The 16995-nt window shown below is 45.8% G+C and overlaps 1 long non-coding RNA gene across 1 annotated transcript; it reads left to right on the forward strand.

Annotated features, from left to right (window-relative positions):
• Nucleotides 1-1901: 1901 nt before the first annotated feature.
• Nucleotides 1902-9902, forward strand: Gm32214. Its single transcript, XR_381219.3, has 2 exons — nt 1902-6498; nt 7161-9902. It is a non-coding gene; the product is annotated as a predicted gene, 32214 (long non-coding RNA).
• Nucleotides 9903-16995: the final 7093 nt, after the last annotated feature.

Raw genomic sequence — 16995 nt, forward strand, 5'->3', positions numbered from 1 at the left:
CCATCCCTGGGGTTTATTGTAAGACTTTGCCTCATTGAATAAGGTAGAGGATCAGTTAAGAAGAGTTCCTGACAGCAGCCTTAGATAGCCACATGTACCTGTACACAAGCATGCAAACACACACACATACATATATGTTCAGCACACACACTAAAAAATGAAAAAAGAAAAAAGCCCCTGCTTTATGAAAAACCTGAGAAGAAGGGAGGGTGTTACAGATGTTATAGGTGAGGTATGTGTAAGGTTAGCATGCAACAATGAGTGGGAATAAGACTGGGCCTAAAGAGTGGAAAAGTGAGTCCATTGTCGTGGGGATGGCTAGACTGGGGTCTTGGTCCCACTGTTTCTCCAAACTTCCTTGTTATGTGTCTTCCTTACTCTTTATTGCTGTGATAAATGCGCGGCAAGGCAACTTATATAAGAAAACATTTATTTGGGGGATCAATGGCCATCCTGGCAGCAAGCACAGCAGCAGACAAGCAGGCCTGTTGCTGGGGCAGCAGCTGATTGACAAGCATGACCATGAGGCTGAGAGAGTGGGGGAGGGGAAGGAAGGAAGGGAGAGAAAGGGAGAGAGGGAGGGAGGGAGAGGGGGAGAGGGGGAGATGGAGGGACATATCTCCTCTAACAAGCCTATACCTGCTAAACCTTCCCAAACAGATTTTACCAACTAGGACAAAACATTCAAATATGTTAGGCGATGGGGACCATTCTTAACTTAAATCAATGCATCATTACTCTATGTTGGCTCAACGGCACTCTTTCTAATCTCTTGACTTTCTCAACAGGCAAGCATCTCTTTAAGTACCTGTGTAGGGGTGTTGACTCCTCTGATTAACGTTCATAATGACTTAGTACTCTCCAGGGTTGACTGTCAACATTCACATAGGCAGTCCAGACCTTCTGTGTCCTGATAGGAAGGGACTTGGAGCATGGCTGGTGGAAGAGGATATGAATTTGGGGTCTATTATTCTCTGATGGGACAAGAAAGGAGCTTCAGTGGTTCCTATAGGTACTTGGGTGGGATTCATGGGCCGTGGGGATGTCAAGATGACTGGTGCTATAATTTAGTGATGGGGGCGATGGGATGATGGCCAGCAGGGACAAAGGAAGTGCTCTTAGCAATTAGGGAACTGTGGTGACTCCTGTCTGGGCTATAACTATCTGCAGGTGGACAAAAACAGTGAGAGCTTCCCACGAGCAGAGGTGACAGCTCTCTGTGAGGGTGCATGCTATCTGTCATGCCCCTCCCCTAGTTTCTGTTCTGGGAGATACTGGCAGAAGAGTGAAAGGCCTGTGCTTTCTCTTTCAGGGGACATCAGCTTATCTATGGTTGGTTATAATCAGATGAGGGCCTGAGAGATGGACCAGATCATCTATAATAGAGTGTGATCAGAAAGCAATGGGATCTACTCAAGATATTGCTGAGAAACCGGGAGGGGGGCTGATTGAACATGAGTGAAGAAAGTAGGTGGAAAGAAAAATCCAGCGTATTTGTGATTATATGACACAGAAGAAAGACTGATTAATGGGCTGTGTGAGCCTGAGATTGCCTGAGATAGCCACACCAGTTGTTCACGATGAGGATTTGCCCTGATTGGTCATTGCCAGATCGGTTGTTAAATATGCTGACAGTCACCTCTGTAGACAGGTATAATCACAATGGCAGGAAACAGTCACCAAGACAGTTAAAATGGAAGTGACCACAAGTATAATCAAACAATCATAATTCCAGGAACAGGCAGCAATTCTGCAAAGACAAGCTCCGGACCTGGGAAGTCAGGGGCAGGATCACAGAAACAGTCAGCCTTAGGCAGTTTGAAACTCAGAGCACAGACAATGGCACAGGTCCTGGAGACAAAGAACAGGGCAGGGGTGGGGGGGTCGGGGGTGTGTGTGGGGCAAGTATGTACTTGGACTGGCCTCACTGCCAGGAGGAAAAGTGTAGACAAAGCCTCAGATTGACACGTGCAGCAGCCAGTTTCATACACAGCAACCTTCCCTTCCGAGGCTTTCCTGCCTTGTGTTCTTTGAAGAAGGTGTTTCAGAAGGGTGAAGCTCAGTGCTGGGGAACACTAATGGAAATCAGTACTTTATGGTCTTCTTGGCTTGCTCTTGGGATCTGTGACTTAGTGTGCTCCATCAGGTATGAACTAAAGATGTCAGACTCCTGTTTGTGGTCCAGAAGATACTCTAGAGCAGTGGTTCTCAACCTGTGGGTCACAACCACACTGATGGTCTAATGACCTTTTCACAGAGGTTGCCTGAGACCATTGGAAACCATAAATATTTACATTACAATTTATAATAGTAGCAAAACTACAGTTATCAAGTAGCAATGAAAATAATCTTATGGCCGTGGGTCACCATAACATGAGGGACTGTATTAAAGGGTTGCAGTATTAGTTTGAAGATGTGTGCTTTAGAGTGTCAGGAGGTCTGAGGTAAGATCTGGGTGGGATTTCTCACAGGTTGTGTGTATACTTTGGCATGGTGTACTATTCTTGGTGAGTGGGTAATGAAGGGCTCTTAGACAGACAGCTTCCGTGACCAAGTTATTCAAGCAGGCTACTTTTCTGACTTTCCTCAGCCTGAGACCCAGTCCTAAGGTAATGTCGGCAGTCATGCCAACTGCTGGCTTGTCAATGGCAAGTGGATAGAGAGGTATTTTCCATGAAGGTGCCAATAAGACTTGTGGAGAAAGCTTTGAGAGAAAGAACCATCAATGGCTACCTGACAGGAAGCCAGAGTAGCAGAGCAAGTGATGTTGTCAAGAGACGGGAAGCCAGAGGAGCACAGATTCTTCTATAAAGTCCCTGATTCATTGCTGATTTCCAAAGCTGCTAATCTCTGCTCTGATCTAGTTAAAATTCCCTACTTCAGGGGCCACAGAGACGGCTCAACGATTAAAAGCACTTGCTGTTCCAGCAGAGGACTGGGGTTTGGTTCTTAGAATTCACATGGCAGTTCACAACCATCCATGACTATAATCAGAGGGGAACCAGTGCCCTCTTCTGACCTCTACAGACTTCAGGCATGCTCATGGTGCACATTTATACATGAAAGCAAGCATACACATAAAATAAAAATAAATCTTGAAAAAGAAACCTCCACCTGTCTGGGGTATCTCAGCACTATTTTTGTGTGGCCAGCTCTGGACTTCACCGTTTTGACCCTGAGGTGGTTCTCTTGCTGCTTCTGTACTTGCTGAAAGGTTCTGTGTCCTCAACTTTTGCTTGTATATTGTCGAGGAGCTTTGCATTTGGCTATTATCTGTCTACTTTGGTTTTGGACATCCCTGCTGGCTAGGGAGTTATCCAAATGTGCCACACTAGAAGGCTCTGTGTTCCCACGATGAATGCCTGTACACTAGTAATCTAACCACAGGAGACTAAGCCTACATGACGGTCTTCCTTTGGCAGACATATACACCATGCTTAGGAAGCATGCCTTCCATTACTCCTTGACTTAGTCCCTCTAGGGTCATCTGGGAAGATGTGATTCTGTCTCACAGGGCTTCCTCCCATTGTGCTTACATGGCCATGACTCAAGGAACTTTTACAAGGAAATGGTGGGGACTTCTGTCTCTCTGGTACATGGGACAGACCTTTGTTTTGTTAGGGATTCTAAGAGGATCTTCTCTCAACTCTAAATTGGCTCTAAAGATCATCGTGTTCTTTGAGGTCAGAGTTATTCTAGGTAATTGGAGAAATGTTTGTTCAGGACATGTTCTGAATACTGGTGAGTGCAGACAGAGTGCAGACATGTGCTGGGGATGAGGGGTATCACTAAAGGAGTGCCTGGACTCTGTGGGGGCTTCTCAGGCATCCGATATAATGTGCCATTTTTGCTACTCTTTAAGCTCCAGGTGGACCATACTACCAGCCACACCCAGGTTCCCTCAGATCCACGGACACACACACACACACACACACACACACACACACACACACACACTCACACAATTATTTTTCAAACTGCCTGATTGGGTCAATTGCTGGACTCTTCTAAGTGTTCTTCTGCTATCTCCTGCTCTTCTTTTCACTCCCAGCTCAGCACCCTAAATCTACCCTCAGCTTGACTATATTTCTAATATTTTGCCTGCTGCCCCAGGCTCAGGTGGGGAAATGGCCAATGGCCACTCCACCCTAGAACTCACATGACTGGTCACTTTTTCTCCCTTCAAAGCATGGTGAAATCCTTTTTCTCTTCCTGCTTCCCTTAGTCTCCTGTGGGGACCTGAAGTCTTGCCTTTTTCTTTCCACCCAGCGATTGGTTCCTGGCATCTCGATTGATTGATCAAGAACCAATAGGGAAACAGGACCTTAGCATCAGAACCACCTGCTGCAACCCGAGGTCCTGTTGTTTAGTTGTTTTTCTTGTTGTTACCAAATCCCTGAGAAGAACAACTTAAGGCATGAAAGGCTTATTTTCACCTACAGTGTAAGACACTATGCAGTCTGTCATGGTGAGGAAGTCATGTGCAGCAGATGTGTAAGGCATATGGTCCCATGCGTACAGTCAGTGAGAAGAAAAAGGACACTGACTTGGGCTGAGCTATAAATCATCAAGGCTTACCACAGTGCCTCACTTGTCTTCACTAAGGCTCCATGTTTGCAAGCATCTACAACTTCCCCAAACCAGTGTTTCCAGCTAAGGATGGGAATTCTTCAGACACTTGAGCCTATGGGGCTATGTTTCCCATTCAAACTACACCTTTCTAGACAGAAGAAAGCCTTTGTTCAAGGATGAGGTCTCCTAAGCCATGGGGCTATGCCTGAGTACCAGTGGTGTGCCTGAGTTGTGGGCAGCATCTTGATCAGCTCTGGGCTAAAGAACTCAGGGCACCCAGTTGCCTGTGTTTCATTATAGAACCTGATGCACTGGGTTTTGTGACCTCTGCCTTTGGCATTCCCATGTCCCTGTGTTTGGCATAGAATGATGCAGGGCAGGCAAGGGAGAAACTCAGTGATACTCTGAGGTCATGCTTTCATCCCAGTCTCTTGTTATGATCTTAATCTTCCTTTCCTTCTGGTTTCTAAGATGCTCCCTTGAGAGCTGTCTCAGAGTAGGCAGTGTTATTTATTATATTGATCACCCATAACATCCCCCCAAGGCTCAATGTAGAGGGAAGTGACTGGTCCTAATGGCACAATTAGCTTTATTATCTTCTGGCTTCTGATGTAATGTTTCTGTCGCAGCCTTTGCAGCAAAGGGGATGAGCCAGGATGGGAAATCTGGCGTCAAGATTGTAAGTCTTGCCGAGTTACTAGTGCTTCAAGTGACCTTGGATAATGTTCTCTTTCCTTTTGATGGCAATATTTTAATTACAAAAATATAAAAAGCATTGATTGGGTCTGAGACAGTATACTAAATCCTCTGTTGAGTTATCTTGTTGAAACCTCCCAGCAAACCTACAAAGCATCTATTGTTTTTTGATTATTTATTTCACTTTATGTGTATGAGTGTTTTGTTAACAGTGTGTGTGTGTGTGTGTGTGTGTGTGTGTGTGTATGTGTGTGTGTGTGTGTGTGTGTGTGTGTGCATGCACACACACACATGCACATGTACTTGTGTGTCTGGTACCTGCAGAGGTCAAAATGAGGTATCAGAGTCTCTGGAACTGAAGCTACAGGTTGGTGTCAGTTACTATATATAGGGCCTGGGAACAGAACTTGAACTCCCAAAAGAGAAACAAGTGCTTTTGATTGCTGAACCATCTCCCAAGTCCTTCAAATAAGGACTATTCTTAAGGCATCTTCTATAAGTAACACTCAGAGAGGGTGAGTAACATGGCTGATGTCTTGTAGATAGGGGTGTTAGGCTGGGTTTAAACTTTGGGTACATGAATTTAAAGCCAGCAATAGGAAGCTTTCCACTACCCTGTCTCTTCAACTACTTAAAGGACAGTGATTCTCAACCTTCTCAATGCTGTGACTCTTTAATATAGTTCCTTATGTTGTGGTGACCTCCAGCCATATTGTAATTTTGCTACATTACATCATAATATAAATATCTGTGTTTTTCGGTGATCTTTAGGTGACCCTTGTGAAAGGCCATTAAGCACCCTCCCCCAAGAGAGCACAACTCACAGGTTGACTCTGAAGTGCCACTGGAAGTCAGGAACATGCGTCAATCCCAGTGCCATCCCAGCAGCCCCTGTGCTTGCATCAGGATATGTAAGCATTGCTGTAGCTTTCCTGCTTGGCTCCTCAGAGCAAATGACTTTACAACATGTTTCCTGGAAATCAGACCCATGTATACTAATATTGTATTTACATTCATATTCATTAATAGACATAATCTTTACATATATAAATACTTGTGTATATATTTATCTTATGTATTTTTATAAGACTGTTTTCCCCTGGTCACATAGCTCACTTTTCCATTCTTTTTGGTTACAACTGATCCTACAGGAAGAGTCACATGGACCTGCTTGCTGAAAGCCTGGCTAGAGATGGAAGTGGAGTCTGTTTGTAGTCAGGACCACATCAGGTGCTTTAAAAAGGATTTATTTGTTTTTATTTTATTCATGTGTATGGGTATTTTAGCCACGTGTATGTCAATGCACCATGTATGTGTCTGATGCCTGGAAATCCCAGAAAAGTCTTCAGATTCCCACAGAACTTGAGTTACAGATGATTGTGAGTGGCGGTGTGGGTGCTGAGGGGTGGGGAACTAAGCACTGGTGCTTTGAAAGAGCAGCCGGTGCTCATGACTTCTGAGCCATCTCTCTTGTATCTCATGTGAGTCTTGGAAGCACAGTGGTGATATTATGAGATGGATATTTGTGGAAGATGACTCTAGAGCAGTGGGGAAGGAGGCCGGAGTAGACCTGGAGAAGGTAGGGAAGAAGGAGCAGGGAGGTGTGGTTGAGATTCCTCTTGGATGAAGGACCACAACATGAGGCGTCCTTCAGCACAGACTGCTTGCCACTTACGTTCTCAGCCCCATGAGGACACAGTGGTTGACAGTTTCACTCTATTTGGGGTTGGAATCCTGCTCTTTTTATTTCTGGTTGTCCCCCTCCCTCTTTTCCACTTAATTTGATGGCTTAAACATTAGAAGCCCAATCCAGGTACATCAAGCTTTGGTCCAGCTCAGGGTTGTGGGGATCTAAGGCGCTGTGCTTACCCTCATCTTTCTCTCTCTTCCAGTCAAGAGGCACCACATACAATCCACAGAAGGCCAACTTCTCAACCAGAAGAGTCAGAAGTGCCTCTGGTGATTGGTAGTGCCAATCTGACACTACTACTCTGACAGTGCCAGATCTGGAGCTCAGGGCTCTCGGGGGAGCAGGCAGGCACTTTATCCCAGGTCCCTGGTGGCTGGGGGTAGGGGGCGGGTGACACGTGACACCGATGGCTGCCAGGTGCACTCTAATGATTGTTTTCACTGAAGAATTTTGGACTCCATGCCATACAATTTTCATCCTTTTTGCAAAATGGATGATAATTTGGGTCTGTCTTGACTGCTGGTTTTGCATTGCTAATATTGGTGGGAGGAGGGTTTTGCCTAAGTTCTCTTAAAAATATGAGAATTTCAGTCCAAAATATGTGAATTTTTAATTGCGATCTTGGCAGCCTGGGGTGGGCTTTGCGTGAGCATCTGCCCCTTCCTCCTTGTCCCTCTGCAGCCTCTGCCTTGCCTCTCCTTCCCTCTCTAGCCTTCACCTGGGTTAGGGATGCCCCCTCTCTCCCACTCTTCCTCATTCCCTGCAGTGCGTTTCCCTCAGCAGCAGGACCGGGCCCTGGTTTCTGCCCCAGGGTGGGGTCAGCAGCTGTGCATTCCCAGGGTTTCCATTACAAATGTTATTTTCCAGGGGCTTCTAACCAAGTCATACACATTTGTGTGGGCTTGGAACCCAGCCTTCTGGGCAAGGTCTCAGACTGCATGCACAGCCTCGCGGTTCTGTGCAAAATCTCATTACTGTCACTTCGACCATTTTCCTGGTTGAGAAACTAGCTGGTGCATGCTTTCAAAGGCTGTTTATACCTCGAGAGCTTGCAAGACAGGGGTAGCAACTGTTAAAGAAACAGGGTCCTGCACCCTGCCCAGCCTACCAGTGATCAAACACCACATGTGCTGGGATCGTCCAGAAGCCTCCAAATATACCTTATTTCCCAAGCTCCTTAGCTTTACACAGCAACATGGTCTGACATTTAAAATTAATCTATGTGGTAAAGTTATTAGCATTCGAATGTTAGCACTGGAATATCCACAGTGACCTCTCCTCCCGGGCTGGTGTTTGTTTGATGAGGATTCCCAGGCTGTGTCAGGGCTGAAAGCAACACAGTCCCACATACTTTTTATTAATTCCAGTACTAGGCCTCACCTTGGGAGATCTCCAAGTGCTCTGTAGGGGAGCTCTGATTTCTCCAGGCAATAGCTGGAGGAACCACAAGCCAGCTATTGCAAATGCCAAATAGGCTTCTCTTGTCCAGAGAGACAATGAAGACCCAGAGAGGAGCCAGCAGGATGTTTAATAGCTGCTGGGAGCCATTGTTCTGGGGCTGAAGCAAGCACCTAAATGACCATGGTTGTCAGGCATAATCTCATACCCACACATTTATGAGTGTCTGTGCTCTTTCATGTCATGCCCGTGGCCTTCTCCTAGTCACAATCAGTCTAACGAAAGGGACCAGAGGAAAGGCTGATTCATCTGACCATGCCTGTCCTTATTATGGTATAAAGTACACACATGTTAGCTTCTGGGCAACTATGGATGAGCTCAGGCGATAGACTAAAGGGAGCATACTTACTAACCCCTTCAGTAGGTAAAACATGAAGTAGGAAAGACAATCCATCAAGTGGAACAGCACAATAAAACAGAATATTGAGGGGATTTTAAAGAAATAGCAGACTGTGATTTAGCTGGGGAAGGAAGAACTGGAAGGATGGAGGTGGGGAGAGCTCTGCAAACACTAATTCACAGGGGACTAGACTATCAGTCCACAATGGACAGTCTGGGTGGAGGGCTTTTTAAAGCATGCTTTGCAATCAGGTGTCACAATGTCAGGTTCAGAGGGCTAAGGTGACATCTGATTGGAGGATGTATTAAGGAGAAGAACAGTATGACTTCTTGCTTGCTTCTGTTATTAAGCAGATCAGCCACCTCATCATCCCCCTGCTTCTGCCACCCAGAGTCCTCGACCATTCTCACCTGTCTGCCCAATACATTAGACTTCTCTGGGGTTCATCTTCTGATAAATCCTCACCTTGCTTTGTCTTCTCTGTGGTGACCGCACCCATATTCACACTCCCATCTGCTCTCCTGTGCAGCTGACATGAGAATCCCACTCCTGCCTGTGCCACCCTCTGAGCACTAGTCTGTGTATATGTACCTGTCCTATTTCCTCAAGAACCTTAAGAAGGTAGAGTTTCCATCTGTGAGCCACCTTGGAGACTCCAACTCACTGTAGTCTGTCTCTCTTCTGTTCTCTCTAGCTTGCTGAGTCTCCAAGGATTTTTCTCTGTGGATTCTTGTTGATACCTCGTATAGTTCTGTTCCTACCCCTTTCTTCCTAATTTCCCATCTTTCCCTTAAAAAAGAGTTGAGGCCTGTTGGGAGAGCTGAGATGAGAAGAACCCCTCCTGGGACTGTAGACATTGGCTGGGAGTAAGCCTGAAACAGGTGACCCCCACATGGGGCCATGTGGGCAGGTCTAGACCAAGAGCAAGCCAAAGATGACCACCAGTCTAGTGCTGGGGGCCCAGAGAGGGAGCTAGCCTGAAATGACCACCAGTCTGGGCCACATAGACCTTAGGTTGAGTGGGTGGGGGCAGACCATGCCTGAAATGACCCTAGCCTGATGCCTCAATGTAAAGATGGGACATAGCACTTCTGAAATGACCCCACAGACCGTGGGTACCACTAAGAGGAGCAAATAAGTGGTGGAGAAATGGAAGAGAAAGAGAAGCAGAAGGATGTGGACACCGTGAGAAGAGGTAGAACTGGAGACTCGAGGGTAATGAGGGACAGCCTGATGTGAGTAGCTGGTGATACCATGTGGGGCCATCATGGGATCCTGGTCTGTGCTACCACTGGGGACCATGCCTGGGCCCATTGACCTATAGCAGGGGTTTTATTGACACAAAAGGCTAAGTAGGTGTTCCTGGTCTGGGTGACTCTGGGGGCATGCCAATGTTGGAGGGCTGTGCAGAACCAGCCCCACCCCTCACCTGGGCATCTTGGGAGAACTAGCCATCATGATATGAGAAAGCTGACCCTACCCCTAGCTAGCTACAGTACTAGCGAGAGGAGGCCTTGAAACTGGCCCAGGAAGCAGGCCCTGGTTTTTAGGAGTTGCAAGTGCACTGGCCCCATGGGTATGAGTGTGGGGGAACTGGCCCAGACTGCTGCCTGTCTCCCCTGACACGGACATGGGAGAGATACCTTCCTTCCCTCTTGCTACTTGCAGCAGGCAGGAGACCCATCCTGGGGTCATGGGAACAGGAGCACTATCCTTGTCCCTCACCAGCTGCAGCACTGAAGAGAGAAAGCCCTGCAGGTGGCCTGAGCAGCACAGTAGAGCTGGCCCTGGTTGTGGGGGTTGCCAGTGAGCTGCTGGCTTGAGGGCAGGAGAGCAGGAGAGCTGGCCCAACCCCTCCTCAGTGCATGATTGGTGAGAACAGGCCCTGTACCTCCCGTGGATAGCACTGTAGAGCTGACCCTCATGGTGTAGGTGTGGATGTGTCAGCTCCAAGGACATGTGAGTGGGAGAGCTGGCTCTGCCCCTTGCGGCCTGCAATCTTAGATGGGCCAGTCTGGGCGGAGCAAGAGAGCTCATCCTGGTGGTGTGGCTACAGGAGAGCTGATGATACCTCAGGCTCAGATATCTCTCAGTCCCAGAGCTAGGATTTTGAATTAGATCACCCCAATATCTACACCGTCTATGAACTGCTGTAGTGTATGAAGGGGCCGGTCCTACAGATCCAAAACTACAGGATTTCCATGACACAGGGTAACAATAGGTTATCTGACACAAGTCCCAGTGAGGTTCCAGTACTGATGGTGTAGCAGAAGCCAGAGGCCTTGTGACAGACAGACCAACGAGTCATTGCAGTGAACATTTGCAAGCAAAGAAGTGTGGACAAAAGGGTCTACTGTGGGACGTACTGTGACACACTACAGATTCCACAAGGAAATGTTTTTTCTTTCTTTAGGAGAGGCTGCAATGTGTAATGCAGGCATGAAAGGTGGGGAGATGAATGGGATTGGGGTGCATGATGTAAAATTCATAAAGAACCAATAAAAATGTAAAAAAAAATTTGAGATGGTTTCTCTGTGTAGTCCTGGCTGTTCCCCTCTCTCTGTAAACCAGGCTAATCTCGAACTCAGATTCAACTGCATTTGCTGCCCGAGGGTTGGAATTAAAGGCAGGTACCACCATGGCCTGGCTATCTTCCCACCTCTCTTTTTTTGTTAACACCATCTCTGCTTCTAGAACTGCTTAGGTCCAAAGACATCAGTATCAGCTCTCTCTAGGAGCTGATCGTTCCTTTGATCTACACAGCCACCACTCGCTTTGGTTTGTTACAGATGAGGCTATACCCTTGGAAATGAGCCCTGTTCTTCTGTGTGTCTCATTGCTACAAGGGGTGTGCTGGTGAAGGCTCTAGGACAGTGTGATGCTTTGAGCATCAGTCCATTTCATGGATGTAAAGAGTGGGGTTTTATCCTAAACCACATCTTCTCATGATTCTGCGAGGTGAAACCCTCTAAGAGACTATGTCCCCCAAGTAGTTCATAGAATGCATTTATTTTAGTTTTGAGGTTTTTAAGAATCAGTAATACAAAGTGTGTAGGAAGCAAGAAACTCAGCCAGGCCTGTGAAATAGGTATTCCAGGACAAAGCTAGAAAGCTGCAGTACTCCAGGGTTTCTGTGTCTTGGGAGTGAACCAACTCGGTAAGGAGAAGACTTGATCCCAAGACTTACTCTGTCAGAGTGTGGTGAGTTGTTTTTCAGATTTGAGAACCCCAGGGGAGTGTTTGCTCACTTTGAGGTTGGGGGACACCAATAGCTCCAGGTACATGGTGAGTGATGAGGCCAGAGAGGTCTGGCTTCACACCAGACCCCTCTCAGATCTCTTGCGTAGAGCTGGGTGGTGTTCCCTGAGAGACTGCCACTCTTTCTGTGTCTGTCGTGGGCTCTCTCCAGAACAGGAATTATGTCTTTGCCATCTTTACCTAAGCCTAAAGCGGGGAGCAGAGGCTCTCTCAGCGGGGTTCACAAATACCCTTCATCTTCGTCCATCTTCCCTCTCTCTCCCCACTCCCATCTACATAAACACACACTTGCTGTGGAATGAATATAATTTACCTGTTTGAAAAATGAGAGTTCTGGGAGAAACTGGAGGTATGTGCTTTCTCAGGTGGTGATTCTGTGTTTGTATGTGAGATAGAGTAGAAAGGAGATGCCTTAGGGATGAATTCAATGGCCACCTGTCAAGGGACACATCATGATGGACAATACAGACCCTCACTATTTGCTTTGTCTCTGCCCTTCAGACCCTGTGTATCATTCTGAGGCCCCAGGTTGTGATGGAGATTAATATTGGAGAGTAGGAGAGATCACCACCAAAAATGTTTTTAAACATATTCTGCTCTTGTTCAGCAGCAAGCTTCAGGCAGGCTACAGTGCCACGTGTAGCCCTGCCTTCTCTGTGTCCCCTAAGATGCTGCCATGACCACTAGGGTTTCCTGATAGAGGTTTCCCTCTTAGGGTACAGAGAAGGGATTCCATTCACCTCCCTGAATTTCTCCTGAAGCTGTGAGCTGTATAAATGGCAAGGCTTCCCTTGCCATAAACAAACAAACAAACAAACAAACAAACAAACAAACAAAAGAGTCCAAAACAAGTAGACAAACAGACAAGATAGAACTCTGATGTGAGGTTCTCATCTATTTTCATGTTGTTCTGCAGAATGTTCAATAAAAATGGCTTTAAGGTTTTAATACTTGAAACATTAAGATACCTCTCCCCCACAGGAAGAAAAACACTTTATTGAGTACAATGGGGAAGGGAGGAGGGCTGGGAAGGAGCGGAGGTATCACTGCCATGGTTTCTCGTATAGAGCTGTGACTGAGGGGTAAAATCATGGACAAAAAATTATTTTATATGATAACAGAAGGAGATGAAAGAAGAATGCAGGAGCTGGAGGGTGGGGGAGGGGCTGCTCCGCTGGCCATCCTATAATATGACACGGCTAGTACACATGTCAGCCTCATACATGAACTCATAGCAGCTTTGGCTATCTACACACTATTCCCATAAGACCAAAAAAAAAAAAAGTTTCCAGCATAGACAGGGAAGGGTCTTTCAGCATGGACAGGGAAGGGTCTGTAGGATGCCTCACCCCTGGCTAAGGAGCTAATGGCAGCTGATGGCTGCAGAGGAGGGAGAGTCACTTTTTAATGCCTCAGTGAATGACCCTCCACACATGCTTGCATGGGCAGCACTAATTGAATTTGGTGGCTTATTTAAAAACAAATATGAAGTTGGGTGGAAATGGGAGATATGTGGCGGGGAGCTAGAGTGAGGGAGTGGGGGATGGGCACAGTCAAACTACCCCGTGTATATGTGAAAACATTACAAATTTCAACTTATAACATGTATGAGACCGGAGATAGACTATGTGTACACATACATAAATTCATGCCTAAGCAACACGACCTGAAGGCTCCATTTGGCTATCCGTCAGTGGGGGTGACAAGGACCTGAAGAGAAGAGAGGGGAGAAAGCCCCAGGTTTTGCTTTGGGTGCCATCACTAATCTAGAAACTTGTTTAATTTCCAAGTTTCCTTTTAAAATATGAGCAGCAGATTGACAGTGCTTCTTCGTTTATTTACTTGTTTCTGTGAAGGTGGAGGATGTAGAGGATTTTGTAAATCTGTGCATTCTTAGCCAGTCATGGAGATGTGTTAATTAGTTATTTAATATAACCACCATTATTTCTCAAGAAAAAAATCTACAAACATGACGAGTGATTGCTATTAATCTTAATTATTATAATGACCTCCATACAAACAATAACTGTCTGGCTACCCTGTCACGTGTTTATTTCATTACTGACAAGAGAGATCTTTAAAATCTCATGATAAATTAATGCTTATACCATTAGCTGCAGCTTGCTGGCTGTGGGGAAGAAAAATAACTGTTTATAAAACTGTTCAAATGAATCCTTTCTTTCTAGCTCTGATATTCCAGATTTCTCATCTTAACTCCTAATTCTTTAGTCCTTGTCGGTCAAAACTCCTTTTCTGTTTAGGTGGCTTTTGTTTTCTAATCGACCAGAGTCTGCATAGGTCTGCTTTACAACGATGCTTTTAAGAATCATCTAACCATTCAGTGAGTGGTGTCAGCAATTACACATGCCTGTGCTGCTGACAGGTTATTATTGTAATTTTGCTTCCGGCCATGGTATGACACACTTAGCCTGGTCTGAGATAGCTAAAGGAGGATGTGTTTATGTAGCATGCCCAGCTATCTTTCAAGTCAACAGAGAGGTTAAGATACTTTCCCTGAAATAACCAGCAAGTCAGTTGTAGATGCAGGACCATAATGTATAGGTCTACATGGTACCACATACTGGCTCCCCCAGGTATCACAGTAACAACCAACTGGTAAAGTTAAGTTTACTATTTACTATCTGCCTGAATTGGTTTGGATTGTGTTCTTAGTTAGGATTCTATGGCTATGATAAAGCACCATGATGAAAGGCAGCTTTGAGAGGAAAGGGTCAATTTCGTCTTACAGTTCTCAGGTCAGGCTCCATCATTGAGGAAAGTCAGGGCAGGAACTCAAGGAAGGAACCTGGAGGCAGGAACTGAAGCCACTAACTGGCTGACCCCATGGCTTTCCAGCCTGCTTTCTTAAATCACTCAGAAGCACCTGCCCAGTTGTCTGGACCCTCCCACACCAATCATTAGTCAAGAAAATGCCCTGCAGTCTTGCCTATGGGCCAATATGATAGAAACATTTTCTCAATTGGGTTCCTACTTTCCAAATGACTCTAGTTTGTGTCAAGGTTAAAAACAAAACAAAACAAAACAAAACAAAACAAACAAAAACTAAACCAAACTAACCAAGAAACTTTGCTTTAATGAATACCATTAATAATAATATAGACTTGTTTTTTTCTAGTTTTTAAAAATATTTTTAATTAATTATTTTATTTATTTACATCTCAAATGTTACCACCTCTCCCAGAGGTCTTCACCTTATCCTCCTCCCCTTCACCTTTGAAAAGGTGCTTCCCCCCTCTCTCCCTGGGCATTCCTTTCTCCTTGGAAATCAAGTTTCTACAGAATTTGGTGAATCCTCTCCCACTGAGGCCAGACAAGGTAGTCCTCTGCTACATATGTGCCAGGGGCCTCAGACGAGCCCGTGTATACTTTTTGCTTGGTGGGGTAGTCTCTGGGAGCTCCCAGGGGTCCAGGTTAGTTGACACTGTTGCTCTTCCTATGGGTTGCCATCCCCTTCAGCTCCTTCAATCCTTCCCCTAACTCTTCCATAGGAATTCCTGACCTCAGTCCAATGGTTGACTGTGGGTATCTGCATCTGTCTCAGTCAGCTGCTGGTAGAGCCTCTCAGAGGACAGCCATGCTAGGCTCCTGTCTACAAGCACAACATAGCATTAATAGTAGTGTCAGGGTTTGGTACCCTCCCATGGGATGGATCCCAAGTTGAGCTATTCACTGGATGGCCTTTCTTTTAGTCTATTACATTTTTATCCTTGCATTTCTTTTAGACAGAAACAATTCTGGGTCAAAAATTTTGAAGGTGGGTTGGTGACCCCATCCATCCACTGGGGGCCCTGACTATCTACTGGAGGTGGTCTCTTTAGGTTCTACCTCCCCACTGTTGGGCATTTCAGCTAAGGTCATGTCAACTGAGTCCTGGGAGCCTCTTACAACCCATGTCTCTGGGACTAGAGGTTCCTCCTATCTAGCCAACTCCAGCAGCAGTGTATTTCCATTCATTCTCCTGGCCCTCTGGCTTTCTTTCCTGTCTACACCTCATACCCTATCTTGGTTGTTTAAATAGAAAGCATTTGTTTTCATAATTCTGATCATTCCTGATCAAGGTGCTAAAGGCGTGTTTCTGGGTTTGCAGGCGGCTGTGATTGTGTCTGCAAATGGAAGAGAGGAGAGGAAGAAAAAGCTAGCCCTCCCTGGTCTCTTCACATCAGGTGCTTACCCTATTCAAATGGGCTCACACTTCATTATCTACACCGTCCAAGCTCACACCTTATATCCCATCACACTAGCTGTTAGATGCCCATAAGAATTTCAGTGAGACCAAGACATTCAGTCTGTGGCATTGTGTTAAGGGAACAGCAGCTTGGCCAAGTAGGGAGGAGCCAAGCTGGCATATGACTAAGACAGAAGTCAGTGCCACGATGGACCGCTCAAGGTGGAAGGTGGGTTAGAACTAAGCAAGAGTCATGATCTGACATATTCCATCTGGAGACAATGAAAACACATTGAAAAGAGGGAAGGGAAGAATTCAAAAGATCTTAGGACACAAACTGCTATGTGCTGTTTTCTACTCAAGAATCAATGAATCTTTCAACACATTCATGTTTTGAACAACTTTCACCTCTCTGGGCAAGAATATCCTGAAAGGTGAAATCATTTTAGTGTGAATCCTATGTCTGGTTTGATTCTTAACATGTATATGTTTAGTTATTTATGCCTTTAGTTATTTTTATTCATCTTTTGATGTGTGTTGATTTTTGTACTTCCATCACTACAGGCAGGCTGGTACCCGTTTCATCTTAGCTGTGGGTATAGCAACAGCTTCCCCATTCTCCACCCCAGGGCACCTACCCCTCAGAAATAGCAACAGAGATTTCAACCCCTCTTCATCTTGAAACATGAAGTCAAACTTGAACTTCACAGATGTATTTCTCAAGTATGTGGAAGTTAGAATTACCCCAGATGAAATTACTTGAGACCCCGCCCCTTGGACTTGAAGGATCTCTTC

This window comes from Mus musculus, chromosome 12 (assembly GCF_000001635.26).
Source record: "Mus musculus strain C57BL/6J chromosome 12, GRCm38.p6 C57BL/6J".
NCBI lineage: Eukaryota > Metazoa > Chordata > Mammalia > Rodentia > Muridae > Mus > Mus musculus.